Below are 18227 nucleotides of genomic sequence, written 5' to 3' on the forward strand. Positions count from 1 at the left end.
CACTCGATTGTAAAAAAAAAATAAATTAAATGTGGAAGATATGTTGCACGTATCTTTAAAAAGTAAAACGATCAAAGTTAGGGTATCTTTTAGGGGCTGCACTTTTCAAAGATGGAGCGGTTGTTGTGATGATTGGAGCTAACCTTGAAATGGACAAGGAATTTCCTTTCGTGGAGCTAAACTATGTAGTTCAACAATTCCTGTAAGGTACTCAAAATGTGACGGTGGATGCTATGAAGTGGTAGAACATAGAAAGCATCTAGGGAAAGGTAGATTGCTATGTCCCTGTTCAAGGAACGACAACATTGTACCACTTCAAGACGAAGACATGAAGAGTGAACTTGAATATTAGTCGTTAGCTGAAGGAAGGTAACCATAGTTAACTAAATTAGAGTTAGCTCATGGTTAACAAACACTTAAAATTTGTTAAGATGTTAGGAGTAACATGACACGTGTCAAAAAATAAAAGAGATACACGTAAAGGGACACGTATCATAAATAAAGTTCGTCATATAAAAAAAAGTCAACAAACAAAAAATAAAAAGAGCGTAGGCTACATATCTTTTTATGGATTTGTTTTTGGATTTTGGAAAACAATACGCGCAAGGAGTGTGGCGCGATTTTCAATCGTGATTCTCGTCCAACCACAACGACACATCTTTCTTATTCTCTCTCTCTCGTGTGTGTCTTCACCTCCAACGATTCCAATTTGTCAGGAATGTCGCTCAATCCAACGACTTTCCAAATTTGAGAGAATTTCTAAATTCTCTCTCTAGCGGTTGGATGCATTTTATAAATTACAAATTGGTCCCTATTTGGAGTGAAAAATAGCGATAATAGTCCCTATTTGAGTGACAAATTACAAATTATCTCATTTTAATGGACAAACAACAAGTGGCAAACATGTGTTTTTTTAGAAGAGAAGAGTATGTAATGCATCTCTTAATTCATGTTACTTGTGAAGTCCAAATCTCCTCCCGGCATTGTTCTCTTCTCTGCCTCTTCTAATTTCTAAATAACTCGTCCAATTCGGCGAACTTCTTCAACTTAGCAACTCTCCGACCTTCTCCAGTGGTTGGTCATCTCTCAATTCATGTCAAGCGTGAAGTCCAAATCTCCTCTCGACGTTGTTCTCTTCTTCGCCTATTCTAATTTCCAAATAACTCGTCCAATTCGACGAACTTCTTCAACTTAAGAACTCTCCGACCTTCTTCTCTAGTGGTTAATCATTCCTACTTAATTACAAATTGGTCCATTTTTATCTCCACTAGAATTACTCTTAGAGAAACACTAAGAGCATCTCTAGTGGTTCTCTGGAAGGATTAACCTGCAAATTAAAAAAGTTGAAAGTTTGTATCCAACCCATTAGAGTATAGAAAAATATGTATATCTAAATTTGGTGGGTGATCAAAGTTGGAGGGTGTCCAAAATTTGAAAGTCCGAATTAGTGCGCCCAATAACATATATAGAATTGTATTTTTATTATTTATTACTCACTAAGTTGGATTTTTTTTTTCTCATATTGAATTATATTACTTGTTATTCTGAATTGTGATTTTATTCAATACAATTTTGATTGTTGGGCTCATTAGTCAGACTATAAAGAATATGTATTCTACCTTTTATAGCTAAATACTAAACTTTTTCATTCGCTATGTATATGAACTTAGTTTTAAATGCATTAAGTTTCACCAAAAAAATTAAACGTCTCTAGATTCAAGTAATACTTTAATTGATGTCTTTTGATTTTTGTTACCACATACAATGTATACATTTTACAATGAAAAATTATCTATAAAATAATAAATATTGATTTATCGATAAATGAATAATTTATTGATTTATCGATAACTAAATAATCTCGCTTAATGGATATTTTTTTCCGGTCCCAATGATATGCATTTATCGAGGTTTTACTGTATTGCCAATTTGCGGTCGTGTGAGATTTGAAGAACAAGATGTTACTTTCACATATATCATGTTCGAAATCTTTTTGTGAGGTTAATTATTTTAATTATTTTATTCTATTTTATATTATTATTAGAAATTATAATTTTATAATGTTAATATCATTTTTGTTGCTATATATTTTAATATAATTTTTAGGTATTTGGAGGAAAAAGAAAAGAAAAGCAGAGCATCATTTTAAAAAGGGTACTTTTCGCTTGTGAACCATCAAGTCGTTGTAGTATAGTGGTAAGTATTCCCGCCTGTCACGCGGGTGACCCGGGTTCGATCCCCGGCAGCGGCGTTTTTTTTCATGATTTTTCTCCTTTTTTCATACTATGTCCGTTTTTTTTTAAATTTCGTAGATCATACCTCGTTTTCTTTTCTCCAAATACTAAATTGTTCAAGATTCTATAGGCTATGAAGTGTTGGATAAAATAAAATGATATTTAAAATTAGTTTTAGTTTTAATAAATTAAACTTAATTAAAATTAGAAACAGTTTGATCACAAAAATAATTGTTTAATTTAAAAAGAAAAAAAATGTAATATAAAAAAAGTTGTATACAAAAAAACTTTTTTTTGTGTGTTTCCTTTATTACTAGTTTTAAGCACGTACAATGCACGAGTTTTTTTTTTCATTTTTTAATTAATATATCTATTTATAAAAAAAATAATGAAAATATAAATTGTAAAGGTACAAATATTATTTGATATTTATATTAAAGCAATGTAATTAGATATAATAAATAATTTTCTTTATATTATTAAAATATTACTAAAAATTATATTTTAAGTACAATTATATGTTTAGTTTTTTTTTAACTAAATTGATCATGGTTTAAAACCAAATGAACAAATATGATCTGACATGTTTTTATAATCGTCTTTAGCTATTTTCATGTTGAAACAAATAATCAATAGATATTGCTTCTTTTAAATTTAATATATAATTTAATATCCGATTGAGTCAAAACAAATGAATATCCGAAAACCTTCTATCTAATGCTATAATCCATCAACGTTCATTTAAATCTTCAATTTAATATCCGATTCATAAGAATTAGATATTTAAACAACAATATAGAAAATACACAAACTAACAACAGAATATAAATAATGACATGAATACTATTTGTGAAATTACAAACCAAAACGAAACGCAATTGAGATAAACCCAAACATTAATGAAAAGGAAGAGATGAGGAGGAGAGATTGCATAATGCAAGAAAAAAAAAAGGAAAAACTCTCCATGGGGTGGTTCTAAAGAGATTCAACATAAAAAAAAAAAAAAAGTAAAAAAAGACAACATTACATGAAAATTGAAGGGAATTCATATCGTAGAGCATCACGACATGTGAAATTAGAAATTGTTAGGTTATATTAAAATTTAGTAGAAAGCAAAGATCGAAAAAAGAACTATAGGGATTTACCATTCCTTCTAAGAGCGAATAACAAACTGACAGAAGCACCGGAAACGGAGTACGTGAAATTGAACCTGAAAATTTGAAAATACAAATGAAAAAATGATGCATCCTATTTTTTTTAAGTAAATCTTTGGAGTTCTTCCATGGTTCACTAAATCAATATTACTCAATACTAGTAATTAATGTGGTTTACTGAGTTAAGACAATAATTAATATGATTAACTGAATTAAAGTCAGTAATTAATGATGTTGACAGAGTTAATACTAGAATTATGTATCCGTTGCCACCTGATAGCTAGTACAACTATTTACATGAGGAACCACCATGATCAGCAGTTCCACCCCCATGTCTTTATAAAATTTAAGATTAAGGTGCTAAATTGACGATTTGATTAAACTTTGATTAGATATTTGATAAATTAGGCATTTGACCTAGAACTTTGATTGAGTTTTTGATAAATTGGTCTGATCAAGGGCGGTTTCAACCCACTGTCTCCAAAAAAATATTAATGGTGTGCTGGTTTAGCACCTCCAAAATGGTCCGAGAAGTGTTATAGACTCTTCCTAAATCCAAATTTCTAACTATTATTTTGCTTATTAGACCCCTAAATCCAAATTTCTATTTTTTTTTTACCTGTTAGGCTTCTCAAATCCAAAGTTCTATTTTTTTTATCTGTTAGTCTCTGCCTAAATCCAATTTTTTTTATTGGGCATAATTTTTTTACATGTTAAGAATCTTAGACACAATCTAGCTTTAGTTTGAGAAGTTTTATATTGATATTTAAAATTTGGTTCTTGAGCACTCGCCGTTATGAAATCAATGAATATTGGCTTAATACATCAGTTGGCCGTTAAACTTACATATTGTTTTATTAGTCTCATAAACTTGCTTAAAGTGTTATGATTGAGTCCTAAATCTAGAAAAACGCTCTAAAAACCTAAAAATAGAAAGTTAGTTTGTTTTAAAGATTTAGAATCACGAATTAGACCTTTATTTTTTAAGTTTTGAGTTTTTTTTATAGATTTAAACAAGTTGAAATGTATATCATTTTTTAAAAATTCAGAGGGCTAATAGATCTCTCTAAGTTCCAATAGGTCACTTTAAACAGATTCAGATTGATAATATGTTATTTTAAGCAAGTTGATAGGGCTGAGAGACACTTTATAAGTTTATAGGGTCAATCAAGATTTTGAAACAAGTTTTAAAGGCTCTTAATGTATTAAGCTATGAATATTCTATTTCTTTCTTTCCATCTCTTCTCTCTTTTCTCTCTAAGAGCATCTCCAATAGAGAGTACTTAAAAGAGTGTCAGTTGATGCGGCATTGAGTTTGACAACTTTTAAAGGGTGCTTACTATTGGAGTGATGGTGGGTACCAAGAAGAGTTGACACCCTTGCTTACTATTGGAGTGATGGTGGGTTGCTAAACTTTTTAATATAAAAAAGTGATTTACTTGAATACTATGATGCACTTTTTTAATGACTTTCTCTCTCATTTCACTATTGGTTGACAATATTTATAATTAAAATAAATTATATATTAAGTAATGATTTGTGGGTCATTGTGACAATTTTTAAAATTGCTTAGAGCATCTCCAACAACCTCTTAAATTGACTCTTAAGTTAAAATTCGAGAAGGGAAAATAAAAAATCAGCTCCAATAGCCTCTTAGTGGCTCCTCAAATCACTAAGAGTCTCTCAATCCTCTCTATTAATAGAGAATATCTCTCCACCTCTTAGTGCCTCCTAACTTCATTTTTTATTAATAATTTATTATTAATGAATCTCTCTCCTCACACTATTGGTAAATATAACAATAAGTGATAATCTTAATAATAAAATAATGAATAAGGAGTGATATAGAGAGTATTGTTGGAGATGATATATCTTAGTCACTCTTAAATCACTAAGAGTCAATTATCTATATTATTTTTAGAGAGCGCACTAAGAGTCTCTTGAAAATGCTCTTACTATTGAAGCATTTTTAAACAAAAGTTGCGAAGAGTGATGTGAATTATTAAATTAATAAAATATTATATTTTAGTATGATATGATAAGTTTTGACACTTTTTGAAGTAATCTCTATTGGAGAAGCTCTTCTCGAGGAATGGCAGAAAATGAAGAAGAAGAAAAGTGGGCTTAATACATATTTATCTCTTGCATTTGTTCAAAAAATTTAATTGTTCCTTACACTTTTTATGTGTCATAATAGCCCCTTCAACTTAAGCCGGAGTATTTAGCACTTTATTTGTGATGATAATTTGTAGTTGTTTGATTTTTTTTTTCTACCGAACCGATTGAATTCAGTTTTTCAGTTTGGTTTTTTCGATACTTCAGTTCGATATCGGTTTTAGTTTTAGGTGAATTTCGGTATTCGGCTTGATATAAAATGTAAAAAAACCGAACCGCACCGAATTATACATATTCTACATTATTTTATACATATTACAAGTTTAGTTTTTTTTATAATATTATTTAGATAATAAACCAATATAAATATATTTTGAAAAGATTTCAATTTTTTTGTTGAGATAATTTTAATAAGAAAATATAGTAATTTTATTTGTTATTTTTTATTTTTTAACTAATTCTGTTTGTTCAGTTCGGTTATATTTTGGTTTTATATATTATTCAGTTCGGTATCGTTGTCAATTATTTTAGTTATTTGAGTATTCGGTTATTTCGATTCGGTTCGGTTTTGAGCCGATACATATGTCTCTTTTTCATTATGATGAATAAAGGAATATTTGGAGGCACTCTTCTTGACTTAATACATCATTTGTCCTCTGAACTTGTCAAAAAAACTTGATTGATCCCCTGAACTTTTAAATTATTCCGATAACCCCTTCAACATGCATAAAATATCCAGTTAGCTCACCGAGCTTGCGTAAAATGTAATTAATTAATCACTCAGTTGCAAAAAAAAAAAAGTTAAATGCAGAAGATGTGATGCATGCGTCTTAAAAAAAGTACGACCAAGGTCGGAATATGCAATTCTAATATTAGAGAAGATAAGTTTATAATGGAGCAAGTAAAAGCTCTATTTTTAATATGTCTTAATCTATTTCGTGAATTATGTAATAACATTGTAAGACGTGTGCAACACATCTCCCATATGTACCTTTTTTGTGTGTAACTAAGTGATTAATTGATTACATTTTACGTAAGTTCATGAGACTAAATAAACATTTTATACAAGTTGAGGGGGCTCTCGGGATACTTTAAAAGTTCAGGGATCCAATCAAGCTTTTTGAACAAGTTCATGAGGCAAATGATATATTAAGCCAAGAAGAGTGCCTCCAATTATCATTTATGGTGTACAAAAATTAACCAACTCATTAAATATAACTATTCCAATCCAATCCGTATATATTTATCCATGGTTATAACTATTCTAATCCAAACCGACACGTATATATTTAGGGATAATTACTAATCTAACCCAATGAAGGACCCCACTTTACATATCTAACCCACCTTCCTTCCATTTTACCAAATTAGACAAATAAACCCATTTTGGACAAAACTACCCTTGTTTTAATTTGAAGGTTCATCTCCTACCTCCCGCTGCTTCCACTTCGACTTCCTCACCTGACCTTTCCCATTCAACTTCCTTGTGGTTCATCTTCTTCGGTTTCAGTTCGTTTGAACTGCATTTTACGTTTTAAACTCATTACTATATATAATCCGGGTTGTTCTTCTCTGCATTTTCATTTTTATTTTCATCTCCTACCTCGGCTCATTTCCCGTTTCCATCTACTGCGCGCGGAAGTTATGGCGAGAAAACAGAAGGTGACGGCGGCGGCGGCAAGCGAAGAGGAAGGACGGACGAAGCATAAGGTAAGCATGCATCTTCTTCCCTGTTGTTACCGCCATTAATGAATATTAAATGCGCTCGAATGCGCTCGAATGCGCTCGTATGTTAACTGTATTACATATGGTCGTATTTGTTACCTAAATGCGACAAATGCGATAAGAAATTATACGTGAACCTAGTGTCGCATTTGTTACCTAAATGCGACAAATGCGATAAGGAATTATACGTGAACCTAGTGTCGCATTTGTTACCTAAATGCGACAAATGCGACGAGCCATTTCATTAAACTGTCGCATTTATTACCTAAATGCGCTCAAATGCGACAATCTACACCCTTAAACATTGTCGCATTTGAGCGCATTCACAGACGAATGCGACATGATTGTAAGTGAGACTTATACATAGAATATGTCAGTTTTGTTAGTGAATTTAATGTGTGTATGTTTAAAATTGTTACAGCATGATTCCATTTTCAAATATCCCAAGGCGATTAATTCGGATGCTCAAGTAACAGTGAGGTTTAATGTTGATTCTAGGGTCATGATAAAGAAGTATTTAAGTGAAAAGCAGTTAGAAATGTATAGGAAAACATGTTTTGGTCAATATTTGGATATGAAGGTTGCTGGTTTCTCTTCTGGAATAGTTCATCATGTCCTATCGCGGGAGATTAAACATAAAGAAAGTAAACACAGGGAGATGTGGTTCAGGGTGAGGGGAGTTGATATGCGGTTTGGAGATTGGGAGTTTGGCCTGATAAGTAGTTTAAGGTTTGGGGTAAACATGAGAGAATTCATGGAAAGAATGTATGAATTAGAGATGCCGCATAGGTTGCGAAAAAAGTACTTCAAGCAATACGAGACAATAACGACCATTAACTTCTTTGAAGTTTTGCAAAGTATAGATTGGAAGAAGAACGATGCGACTGACAGATTTAACCAAGATGCGGTGATGATTGCCATGTTGTACTTTGTGCATGGCAATGTACTGGACAATGCTAACGATAGGCATGCAAAGAATTGGGTTTTGGATCTTGCAGATTATCCAAGACTGTTTAATGAGTTTCCATGGGGGACGTTGGCTTGGGAGGAGACATATAGGTCCTTGGACTAGGCCATTAGCAAAAGATTGACGAAATTAGAGGCAAATGCAATGGGGAAGAGGAAACGTGTTGTGTATATGTGTTTGGTGTATGAATGCGCCCGAATGCGATCACCAAACTTACATCTGTGTCGCATTCTGTTTGAATGCGCTCAAATGCGACAAGGTTGGGTTGCTAACCTTGTCGCATTCGAGCGCATTCAAATAGAATGCGACAAGATTGGGTTGCTAACCTTGTCGCATTTGAGCGCATTCAAACAGAATGCGACATGATTGGGTTGCTAACCTTGTCGCATTCGAGCGCATTCAAATGGAATGCGACAATGTTATAATTCTTATCAAGGGATAACTCTTATTTGCAGACTTGGATTCTTGAGTTGTGGAATGTGACTCATGCATATTACACAATGAGAAGTGGCAACCCACTTCCACGTTTGCTGAGATGGACCCAGAGAATAATCCCCTCAAACAACTTAGTCAGAGAAATGTTTTCTGTAAGTGGAATGAGATTTGTATGTTTCTCTTTATTTTGTATTAGTTTACCAATACATTGCTTTTTTTTTTGCAATGTAAGGTTGCTGATCCTCCAGACACGCGTCTTGTGGTTGAGGATGAAGAGAAAGAGTTCGATTGGTACACGTATTTGGTGGACCATGTTGAAGGACGGGAAGCTAATATACATGCAATATTTGCCCCAATAATGAAAGGTAAGGAGAAGGTTGAAGCTGAGGAAGAGGAAGGTGATGGGGAGGAGGAAGGTGATGAGGAGGAGGGGGATGATGAGGAGGGTGATGATGAAGAGGGAGGTGATGGAGGTGATGATGAAGAGGGAGGTGATGGAGGTGATGATGAAGAGGGTGGTGAGGAAGGGGATGATGAAGTTGATAGATATATCATTGCATCACGGTCACAAACGACCGAGATAAAACAACTTCAAAAAGTTCTAACGGATGTGCTTGATAGGCATCATAGGTGGTGCAAGGGACAATTTAGCAAGGTCGACAGTAGGTTGGGAAACCTAGATGAACGGGTATCATTGATTGAGGGGGATATAAAAGAATTAAAGGCGATGGGTCGACCCAATGCTAATGTGGAGAATGAGGAGGCTGAGACCAGTAAAGTTCGGGAGGATGTAGCCATGGTCCAAGAGGAGCCGATGAAAGATGGAAAGGAACAAGAGGCAGCTATGGTTCAAGATGATTTGACCAAGGGCGATGAGGAGGTTGAGAATGTTATTGTCGTACTAGACGATTCTGTGCCCGAGGAAGTTGCGCAAATAGATGAGGTTATCCATCTTGATGATTCTGTGCCTGAGAAAGTGGCACCAAAGTTGCAGTAAGAGGTACAAATTGGTAGAATTTATACATATCGTATCTCTGGGTCGCATTCTGTTGTGGAATGCGCTCCAATGCGACAAGATGTTGCATTATAGCTTATCGCATTGGAGCGCATTTCTCTCTAATGCGACAGGATGTTGCATTACAGCTTGTCGCATTAGAGCGCATTCATCTCCAATGCGACAAAATGTTGCATTACAGCTTGTCGCATTGGAGCGCATTTCTCTCCAATGCGACAGGATGTTGCATTACAGCTTGTCACATTGGAGCGCATTCATCTCCAATGCGACAAGATGTTGAATGCTTCAAGGATGAAGTATTCATTACCATGTTTTTCCTTTGTAGGTGGTTGCTCCAAAAGAAGATAAAGGTAGAGGGACTGGGAAAGATGAAGATAAAGGAAATACTCGAGGAGGTATAGTTCCAACCCGAGGTGGAGGCAAAGTTAGAGGTAGGGGAGCAGCACGTGGAAAAGGTAAACGGGTTCCTAAGGTTAGCAAGTATTTGAATTCGCCGTGGACCGATCCATTAAAGTACACCGATCCAGTAGCATTATATGGTGGCCAAATCATGTCCGGATTTGAGGAAAGACCAGCTATTTGTAATGTTGATGATCAGCGCCACCGAATAGATGCATGTTTGATACAGGAGCTAGAAGCGTGGATCAATGGGCCTGAATCAACTGAGGGAATACGTTTAAAAGGTTTAGAAATGTACAGTTTAGATGCAAAATTTTTCAATACACTTCGGGATGTGGGGACGTATATCTGGAATGAGGTAACATTAATCAATCCAATATATACTATTCATTTGTAATTATGTGACTTTTATTGTATTAATGGTTTACATAATTTTGTTGTAGCATATCAATGGTTGGTTGTATTTACTGAGACGACAGTCAGTACAAACTGATGTGGCTGCAGAATGGACTACTGTTGATACTGACATTGTTGGATTAATGTGCCAAGCCATGTATGTGAGGGGGTTCAATGAACCGGGGTGGGATAGTGAAGACTATTTCGTACGAAGAGTAAAAGGTGATGCAGATAATTTTGTACGCCCTTGGCACACAGTGAAGAGAGTGTTTATTCCAATAAATTACAAGCAAGAGCACTGGATCCTAGGAGTGTTAGAGTTGCAGTCTATGCACTTACATATATATGACAGTCTTATATCAAACATGTCGGAGCAACCTTTGGATGCGGTCCTCCAAACACCCTTGCAAGTCATTGTTAGAGTCATGGAATTGAGTGGCTATTTCGTAGATGGACGGGAAAATGTGCGACGGATGATCACTTGGAGTAGAGTTCCAGGGGTGCCACAACAAATGTCCGGCTCAAATGACTGTGGCGTTTGGACTTGCATAAACACACAATTCTTAAGTGGATTACATGATCTCCCGCATGACGACTCTTATGTATATCCATACAATTCGACGGATGGCACTTTCTTTCGTTTACGACTTACGGTTGAGTTGTTTCATGGACGTTTGTTAGACTTCAAATGATATTGTAATCTGATTCATGATCTTGTTATATATGCAATATTTATGTAATATTTGTTGTAAACCTTGTCGCATTTGTATGGAATGCGCTCAAATGCGACAAGAAGTAATCAACAAGGAATTTGTTGAACCGTATTTGAGCGCATTCAACACTCAAATGCGACTAGGATTGTTGTAAACCTTGTCGCATTTGTATGGAATGCGCTCAAATGCGACAAGAAGTAATCAACAAGGAATTTGCTGAACCGCATTTGAGCGCATTCAACACTCAAATGCGACTAGGATTGTTGTAAACCTTGTCGCATTTGTATGGAATGCGCTCAAATGCGACAAGAAGTAATCAACAAGGAATTTGATGAACCGTATTTGAGCGCATTCAACACTCAAATGCGACTAGGAATTCGCATAAGGACAAATGATATTAATCAACTCGATCATAAATTTGTCTGTCCCCAATAGAATCATACAGTATTAAAACAAGCACATGATAAGGACAAATGATATTAATCAACTTGATCATAAATGCTTCGAGGTAGTAGTGTTGGAACAACTTGCTGAACTTGAGATTACACTAGGAAGCCGAGTAGTGTTTGGAAGCATGGATGGACAATTCAAACGATTATGACCGATGCTTCCGCATCTGCTACACCTTGTGCAAATTACATCTTCACCCACGGATGGCCTTCTTTTTTTACCTTTTGGTCGACCAGCAGACCGCCCCTCCTTCTTAGGAGGAAGCACTTTCATAGGATTCTCATTCACTTTCCATTCTGATTGATGACCAAGTGGATATATCGACTCACCCCATGCCAACTTAAGTGACTCGTTGGTGTAGTAGCGATGCACCCACCTATAGGCGTTATCCATCCTATGTTTGGAAGCAACTTTGCATACGTGTTTACATGGAAATTGGGCTAGTTGCCATTTCCTGCACGTACATGTTCCTACATTTAAATCAACAAGTCCCCCTTTAACCCGATCACCGATTTGAAAGGTGTGATTATCCACAGGGAAATATGAACAACGTATCGCTGCCCCTACACGCTTTATCATCTTTTCTTCCGGCTTTCTTTCCAAATAGCCCACACGTTCTTCTGCAGAAACATATTAATCTCATAAATAATTACGTATGTATAAATAAAATAAAATAAAATAAAATAGAATACACGTTTATAACCTGCTTCTGTACGTCTCTCGTAAAACCATTTTTGTAGTGTCATGCGTATGAACTCAACCAACATTGTGATTGGTAGACGTCTAGCCTCCACCATTAACGCGTTGAATGATTCTGCGACATTCGTCGTGATAATGTTATACCGACGACCACAGAAGAATGCACGGGACCATTTGTCTTTTCCAGGTTGCAGTAAATATTCGGCAGCACCGGAATGTAGTGAACGAAGTGTTGCAAAGGATTCCTCAAAATCAGATACCCGATAGGATTTTGCACATTTCCAAAATGCCTCATCTATCTTACGAATTCCACAAAATTTGGCCTTAACATTTTGTTGCAGATGACGAGCGCACGCCCCGTGAACAGCATTAGGAAAAACCAAATTAACTGCATGTATAATGCTTTGGTTCCGATCTGATATAATGGCTAGATCTTCAACATCATTCAAACACTCTTTCAATTTATAGAAAAACCAGAGCCATGATTCATTACTTTCTTTCGGTCCAACTCCAAATGCAACAGGAAAGATCATTTTGTTCGCATCAATACCAACTGCAATGTATAATATGCCGGGATATTTACCTTTTAGAAAAGTTCCATCAACGGCAATAACAGGTCGAATATGAAGTTTAAAACCTCTCAATGATGCACCCATAGCCATAAAGAAAAATCTAAATTGATCATCATCATATGTCTCGATATGTGTCACGGTACCCGGATTTGTACTTTTCAACATCTCACAGTAGTCCGGCAACAACATGAACGATTCCTCCGGCGAACCACTTTGTGCTTCCAATGCCCAGTGTCTTGCTCTCCAAGCTTGCATATAAGAGAGATTAACAGAAAAATCTCATTCGAAATCGAAAACAATATCCTTTGGTCGATGCACCTGATTTTCCAAATCAAACCTGCTTCGGAGTAGTATCCCTGCAACACGTTTCCCCGCTTGCCTATGGTGCGGACATATCTGATCTCTCCCACAAGCGTGCATGTCCATACCATCTATTCTTGAAAGCCTGAACAAATTGGAACCTGGAATGACGATCCCTCTAGCCCTCCATTTACATTTGCCCACATCCTTACATTTCACCTCAAACAAAGACTTGTTTGATTTGTAAACCTTCCATTCAAACGAATTTTCAATTGCATATTTTCCAAGTGAATCTTGCAATTCAACTTTGTTTGAAAATATATCATTGACCCTCAAAGTAGTACCTCCGTTTGATTGTTTAGGTGCAATCATATTCACGGGCGCATCGCATGGCTTTGGACACCATCGAAATGGATCAGTCATCCTTTTCATTCTATCTTCATCGCCATCCTCATATGGGATACGTTGGACGCATTCAGATTGCTTAACTGTTTCATGAACACTTTTAACAGGAATTTCATTTTGAGTGGTATCTTCATTCTCCACATTGTCACCATTATCGTAACAATAATCATTATCATAATGCTCATCATAATGATCATGATTATCATTATTCATATAATCATCGATACCATTTCCACAATCGTTGTCATCCTTACCATGTATAGGGGCATCCAGTTCGATGGTGGGATCATTACTTACTACTTCCGTTGATTTGCTTTGACCAACATGTCCATCCTTGTTAACATGTCCAGCCTTGTTAGGTCGCAATGCTGAAGCTTCTTTTGTTCGCATGTTTAGAGTAACATACAATGGAATCAAATCGGTCGGATTCATTCGGCAATACTCTCAAAATTTAACTTAAAAGTCAAACTAAGAAACGGTTGAAGATGATCTTAGTTATTAGAAAGGAGATGTATAGAATTAAAAAGATTCCTAAATTTTTCCTTCTCAATTATTCTCTTCTGCAATTGTTTCTTACTTTCCAAACAGAAGAGTATTTCTTACTCTGTTACTTCATTCCTCGATCTTCTCTAAGAAATTTATTGCAAACTAATATTTGACTCACAACAAGTTTGTCAACGCGGATGCTAGATTTTGGTTCCATCTAATTGGTCCTTTTTGTGCAAGTATGATACGAATAGCCGATTCGCGGTCGTGTGAGACTTGAAGGACAGAAAGAATTAAAAATCAACTCCAACAACCTTTTAGTGGCTTCTCAACTCACTAAGAGAATCTCCAATGTAAGAACCTTTCAAAGTTGTCAAAACTTAGCACATTATCTCAAAATATATTATTTTATTTTCTCTGTTATCCATGTCATTTTTTGCAACTTTTTTTATAGGCTGCAATGCTAAGCAATTCTAAAATCATTATGGTCTCACAAATTATTATTTTATATGTAATTTATTTTTATTATAAATATTGTCATACAACTCCACTTATAGTATGCAACTAAATCATTTTTTATATTAAAAAAAGTAAGGGGGCCAACAATTGGCAACATTGTCCTAATCATTTAAGCAACTTTTGCTACTTCAATGCAATGCACTCTTTCAAGCACCATTCACCTCATCAAACACTCTTTCAAACACATTGTATTGGACCTTCATTCATTTTGTATTAATAATTTACTATTGAAAAGTCTCTCTTTTCACTATTGGTAGATAAAACAATAATTAATAATTTTAATGATAAAATAATAAATAATGAGTGAATATAGGAGTATTATTGGAGATGATATGTTTTAACCACTTTTAAATCACTAAGGGTCCGTTTGGTATGACGTAATGCAATGTAATGTAATCAACATTGTAATGGAATGGAATGGTCATTCCATTACTATGTTTGGTTGACAAACTAAAAAAATGATGAAACTTAATTACCGTTACAATACTTAATATTTGCTTAGTTAATATGTAATCATAAAATTTTATTTATACAATTAAAATCATCGAAAAACATGAAAACGTGAAAAATGAGAAAAACGTAAAAAAATAGAAAACATGAAAAAAATGCGATAAAAAAAGACGAAAAAAATCGTGACGGGCAATATTTCGTCACGTTTTTCGAGTTTTTCATTTTTCGTATTTTTGAGTTTTCACGTTTTTTTTTTTCATTTTTTATGTTTTTCTAGTTTTTTGTTTTGTCGTTTAATAAGAATTGTGCATAATAAATATTAATAAAAAATGCAAGAATTAGTCGTAATGGAGATTCATGTTCTATTATTTATGTAATGCTCATTATATAAATTTGTAAAGAAAACTTGAGTGATGTATTTGTGATTCCATTACGAAAAAAATAATATGACCCATCCAAACATAGTAATGAGCCTCCATCGTAATGGGCATTCCATTACGACACTTATTACGGCGTACCAAACGGGACCTAAGAGTCAATTATTTATATTATTTTTAAAGAGTGCACTAACAATCTCTTGGAGATGCTCTAAATACAAACAATTGCCACTCCAACTAATTAAGTATCATACAGTAGTGCTCACCTAGACTCTGAATGACCAAATCACCGTGAGATCTAGATCTCCACCACGAGATTTTTATCACCCTGGATTTAATCTAACGGTGAATGACCAAATTCATTTGGCCATTCAGGGTCTAGATGAGCACTACTGTCATACACTTCTCTAAGCTGCGATTTTATATTAATTGAAATAAAAATGGATAAAGTTTTTAAAAAAAGTTATCCTCTATTAACTCTCCTCCAAAATCAAAATCACTTTTTATGAAATGCTGTTATCCTCATTCTCATAATGAATCATACCACAACAATAGAGTTTGAATTACGGATTACCTAGTAGGAAGTGTACTAAAAGTATTCTAGAGTTCATCTTCAAATCCAGGAATGCCTCTTCATCATTCGATTCCTTGAACTTCGTTGAATACCTTAACTTTTTTACCTCTATCTTCGTCTCTGACTCTGTAAAAAAAATTCACTACTTCGCTAATGCAACTGTCTGTATCTCTCATCCAAAAACACACACACAACCAGTAATAATATTTGATTACTTTTTCAATTTATATTTTCATTAAGGTTTTTATAGGATAATTTTCATTAAGGTTTTTATTACATATATTCGAACCTTGGTGCAACGGTAAACGTTGTTGTCGTGCGACTAAGAGGTTACGGGTTCAAGTCTTAGGAGCGACCTCTTGCCAAATAAATTGGTAGGGGAAGGCTTGCTCCCAGTACACCCTTGTGGTGGGACCCCTCCCTGGACCCTCGCTCAGCGGGGACGCGTAGTGCACCGGGTCACCCTTTACATAGTTGAAAAAATGGAAAAGAAAAATCTTGTACATTTTGCGGACCTAAAGCTAGAGAATTGAGTTTTGGAAAAAACAAAGACTATAAGCCTATTTTAGCACTTTATCCATAAAATTATAATATAGATTAGTTGTTATTCTTGTATATCTAAAAGTTTTGCTAGAAGCGAAGAAACCAATTGAACTAAAAATTCAAGCTAATAGTTAAGGTTCAATTACAGATCTTATATTAATATTTGACATGACAGGAGATATGTGGTATTTGTTGTTGTGTACAAAGGCAAAGGCAGTCTTGCACCATTATTAGAAGCCTACTTATTATTGTTGGAATGTTTGTGTAGTCTGACTATCTCAAACTTTACACGTCAGGATTGCAGTACTTTTCACTTCGTGTCAGTGATTGATTAAGTGAATTTGATTAGTCACTGTTAGATCTAAATTTATTAAAATCTTATAGTATAAGGTTTAAATTTAATAAGTCTAGATCTAATATTGACCGTTCAATTTCATTTTATCAATCACTGACCAGGTGAAATCCACCTGTAAGGATTAAACATGCCAAATATGCATAATAAACTTTACATAACCATGATCAATATATGTGGCAATTATATAATTGCTAATATGTGGCAATTAAAATATAATTTTCAATAAAGTTTTAATAATATAAAGTGAATCATTTATTTTATTTAATCGTAACAATATTTGATTACTTTTTCAATTTATATTTTCATCATTGTTTTTATAGGATAATTTTTTACAAATACTCACAGTTAAAAAAAATCTCGTGCATTTTACGGGCCTAAAAATATAGAATTGAGTTTTGTTAGACAAACTATATGGCCCCTTAAATATGTGAGGCATTCTTTACTTTTTGAGGTACCTTTTGGGGTGAGTTAGGTCTTTGTTTATATGGTAATAGAGTCATGGTTCAATATTGGGGCTCCCGCTGATATTGACGTCACGCACCAAATGAATTGGTCGTGAGGAGGACGTGTTAGACATTCCACATTGCTAAATGAGGAAGTTATAAAACTCCTTAAATATGTGAGGCAATCTGCATCCTTTAAGGTACCTTTTGGGGTGAGTTAGGCCTTTATTTACAAACTAGTTTTGGCCCATTCGATGCACGGATTCATCTTAATATATAAATATTAATAAAAATACAATCTAATAATTACAATTAATGACATAAATGTGTTATATAAATTAAATATTATTATTTGATTTTCACATTTACTTTAAATAATATTTTTATAGATAAATATAATAATAAAATAAAAACTAATATATTATATATTATATTATATTTTTTATCAGTAAAAAAAGAGGAAGTGACACCTCAGTTCCATCGTTACTGTTTTATATTATATATAGATGTGTAGAGAACTAGAGAGATTTTAGGAATTAATTTAAATTCTGTAGAACTCTTAGATATACTACGGATAAAATAATCTTTTTATAGATAAATATATATAATAAAATCAAAATTAATATATTAAATTTTTTATCACTAAAAAAAGGAGGAAGTGACACCTCGGTTCCATCGTTGCTGTTTTATATTATATATAGATTTTGGAAAAAAAAAACACGCAAACACTCTGCCTTGAATTGATCTCTATTTTTAAAATTAGAATGCTAAATATGAATCACTCATAACGTGGAAACAAGGCACAAGAGCATATAAAATGTTACCGAAAACAGAGCTTCAACATCACTGAATACAATCAAATGAATTTAGGTTACACGAAAGTGTGGTAGGATTTTGAATA

The 18227-nt window shown here is 34.2% G+C and overlaps 1 non-coding gene across 1 annotated transcript; it reads left to right on the forward strand.

The window, feature by feature from the left end:
• The first annotated feature begins 2179 nt into the window (after nucleotides 1-2179).
• Nucleotides 2180-2251, forward strand: TRNAD-GUC (transfer RNA aspartic acid (anticodon GUC)). The gene has a single exon. It is a non-coding gene; the product is annotated as a tRNA-Asp (tRNA).
• The last annotated feature ends 15976 nt before the right edge of the window (nucleotides 2252-18227 follow it).

This window comes from Euphorbia lathyris, chromosome 8 (assembly GCF_963576675.1).
Source record: "Euphorbia lathyris chromosome 8, ddEupLath1.1, whole genome shotgun sequence".
Lineage (NCBI taxonomy): Eukaryota > Viridiplantae > Streptophyta > Magnoliopsida > Malpighiales > Euphorbiaceae > Euphorbia > Euphorbia lathyris.